Below are 3186 nucleotides of genomic sequence, written 5' to 3'. Positions count from 1 at the left end.
AAAAGGATTAAGACTCACTTTGAACTGGTATTTACTTAGAAGTGTAAGGGAGGAATAACTTTCCCTCTACCCTTTTACATTCAGTGACTGAGGGCATACAAATTTAACTAACAAAAGACAGATTAACAGGAAAAAAAGGTATATAATTCTATTAAAATTTTACATGCACAGGAATTCACAGAAGAGACAAGAAACTGCTGTCGAACCCAAGTTCATATGCCTCACCCACAGTGAAGCCAAACAAACCAAAATGTTGAAGTTTGGATCAGAGAAAGTTTTATTGCAGGGCCAAGCAAGGAGAATGGGCAGCTTGTGCTCAAAAGACCCAAACTCTCCAACAGCTTTTTTAAAGGAAGATTTTTTTTTTTTTTTAAATTTTTATTTATTTATTTATGGCTGTGTTGGGTCTTCGTTTCTGTGCGAGGGCTTTCTCTAGTTGTGGCAAGCGGGGGCCACTCTTCATCGCAGTGCGCGGGCCTCTCGCTATCGCGGCCTCTCGCTATCGCGGCCTCTCTTGCTGCGGAGCACAGGCTCCAGACGCGCAGGCTCAGTAATTGTGGCTCACGGGCCTAGTTGCTCCGCGGCATGTGGGATCTTCCCAGACCAGGGCTCGAACCCGTGTCGCCTGCATTGGCAGGCAGATTCTCAACCACTGCGCCACCAGGGAAGCCCCAAAGGAAGATTTTTTTAAAGGCAACATTTGGGGTGAGGGCTGCAGGGTGCATGACTTTCTTCTGATTGGTTGGTGGTGAGGTAACAGGGTGGTATTCCAGGAATCTCAATCATCAACCTTCTGGTTCGGACCAGTTTGGGGTCTCAGCATGTAGTTAAGTTAAATTAAGGCCCCCTGAGTGGGGGCCTTAGTTCCTGTTGAATATTCAAAGATATGTATCAGATTATTACATACATATAGATTGACATATACGTATATATGTATGTATATATATATATCACTTGAGGCGGAATTAGGACTGTTTTTATGCTGAACTATTATTTCTGGACTGCTTTTCCTTTGTTTCTGCATTCCCTCACTTTCCTAATTAGTAACCACTTGAATCTGTTCTTTGGAACTCAGGAAAGGGTTAGGAGACTAAAGCCTTTTCCTACAAACTCAAGGGGGGGGTGGGGGGCGCAGTCTGGCAGGGCTTTTGCACAAGAAAGGCCCAGCAGCATCCTGCTCAGTTTCAATCTCTTTTCCTTGATACTCCTCATTCCAAAAGGGGAACAGGTACAGGATAAGAGAAAGAAAAAAGCTTTGGATAGAGACGTTAACCGTAAACTAGGCAGAGAAACTCGGTTTAGGGGGACTCAGTTTCAAAACTAAAAGGAAAGATTAGACTCAAGGGCTTATATACCCTTCTTAACAAACGTAAGAGGTTTTGGGTAGCAAAGGACAATTTCTGGATAGGTGACTAGGAAATATATGTGGGAACCAACACAAGATAAGGGTTATTTTACTAAGGCTTCTTTTTGCAGACTTATCTGGGGTGCAGACTCTGTCTTTGGGGATGAGTGGCTTTCCTCTTCCAGGTACCCACAAACAGCACCGCCTTCCCATGGGGAAATGTATGCCTTGTTTTTAGGCAGATAGGGGCAGAGAACTCTTTTCTGTACCTGGTGATTCTCAATTGCCTTTACCTCAAAACGAACCTTATGCGGAAGGGGCCTATTTCGGGATGGCATAGTCTGGTCCCTGCCAGAGGTAGGAAGGGCCACCCAAAGAAGGGTTAATTCAATATTCTTTCTTACATTTTACCCCCACTTAAATAACTCTTCACCGTTCCAGGGGGAAAAAAAAATCCACCATGCCACGCGGAAATTTCGATTCTGGAAAGGACACCGTGTTGCTCACGCCTTAGGTGTGACTTCCCAGATCCCAAACGGGGAGACTGAGGGAGGGCGCAGAGCAAGCCTCTTAGCCAAGCTCCCACCACCACTTCCCTGTCGCTTCTCCTTGGGGTTAAGCGAGTTCTGCCACCGCTCGCTCCGCCCTCCCGCAGCCAGTGGACCGCGCCGGACGAACAGGCGCTTGCCCACCCTTTCCCTCCGCAGCAGCCAGAGGCAGGGGAACACGTTCTCTTCCAGCCCTTACCTCTCCGCACCTATCTGACGTCCCGGAGTCTACAGCTGCTTGGCCCCTGCCCTGTACCCGCAACAACTGCGGCCGTAACCCCAACCTTTGAGCAAAGGGAACCAAGACAGAGGCCGCCGGGGCGCTGCGCTCTACAGGCCCTCTGGTGAAGTTCTGGTTCCGCTCTAGGAGGCCGGGAGGACCGCGTCTCACTGGTTCTGGCCGCCCCGCTGACCCACAGAGTTTAAGTTCTCTTTCGGAGCTCTAGTTTACTATGTTTCAAAGTTAAACCTAAAACCGGGGGTGGCTGTAGACCTTTAGGAATGAATTGAAATTCCTGCAGAATGAAACAAGCATTTTCTGAGCTCCCCAGTCGTGGCCAGGAACAAAAAAGGCTGGTGAATATATAAATCCCATTAGCGAAGCAGAGAAACTAGGGGTCCTTGGAGAAATGGCTGGCTGGGGAGGGAGTGAACCTGAAACGCCTGGGCCAGGCAAGAGGAATCCGGGGCCAACCTGAAGCTACCCGCTTTGGGCAAACTGATTTGCACTTCAGTGAGAATTAAAACTGCAGTGGACCAAACACATCTAATAAATTTAAATCCGCGGATTGATAATGGCATCGAAAAATATCCAACACCTTGAAACTGAGCAAAACCCTCCCCCCCTTTGCCAAGTACAAAGGCCCCTCCGTGTCCCCTGCTTCTTGTTTGTAGAAAAGCTGAAATCTCCCAGGCCTCCCTGAGTCACAAAAGAGCGGGCTCCAGTAGTTAATGATTAGGACAATAGAGTCACAGAATCTTTCAGTGTCTGATGCACATTCCTGAGTTGTTTTACAGATGCTGTAACTGCCACCAGAGGGAAAAAGCTAACTGCATGATGACCAGACTATAGCCATGACATAAGCTGCTCCATCTTGAGCAGTACAGGGTCTATGGCTAGCACAATTCCACGAACTGGCCTCAAGAGAATGGGATTAACATTATTGCTCATAATAACCTATATCTTTGTGGGCATCAAAATAATTGCAGCTTACTCTGCCCATATATGTAAGTGAACAACTAAAATTGTCAGCAAAGAGATGCTACAGACCCAGGTCGACATCTTTCACTCTA

At 47.3% G+C, this 3186-nt stretch overlaps 1 long non-coding RNA gene across 1 annotated transcript; it reads right to left on the bottom strand.

Annotated features, from left to right (window-relative positions):
• Nucleotides 1–253: 253 nt before the first annotated feature.
• Nucleotides 254–2241, bottom strand: LOC132362880 (uncharacterized). The gene is made up of 2 exons (XR_009502516.1): nt 2093–2241; nt 254–867 (listed from the first exon to the last, which is right to left on the bottom strand). It is a non-coding gene; the product is annotated as an uncharacterized LOC132362880 (long non-coding RNA).
• Nucleotides 2242–3186: the final 945 nt, after the last annotated feature.

The sequence above is a fragment of the Balaenoptera ricei genome, chromosome 3 (genome assembly GCF_028023285.1).
Source record: "Balaenoptera ricei isolate mBalRic1 chromosome 3, mBalRic1.hap2, whole genome shotgun sequence".
Taxonomy (NCBI): Eukaryota; Metazoa; Chordata; class Mammalia; order Artiodactyla; family Balaenopteridae; genus Balaenoptera; species Balaenoptera ricei.
The sequence above is the reverse complement of the archived record's forward strand: the minus strand, read 5'-3'. Positions and strand labels throughout refer to the sequence as shown.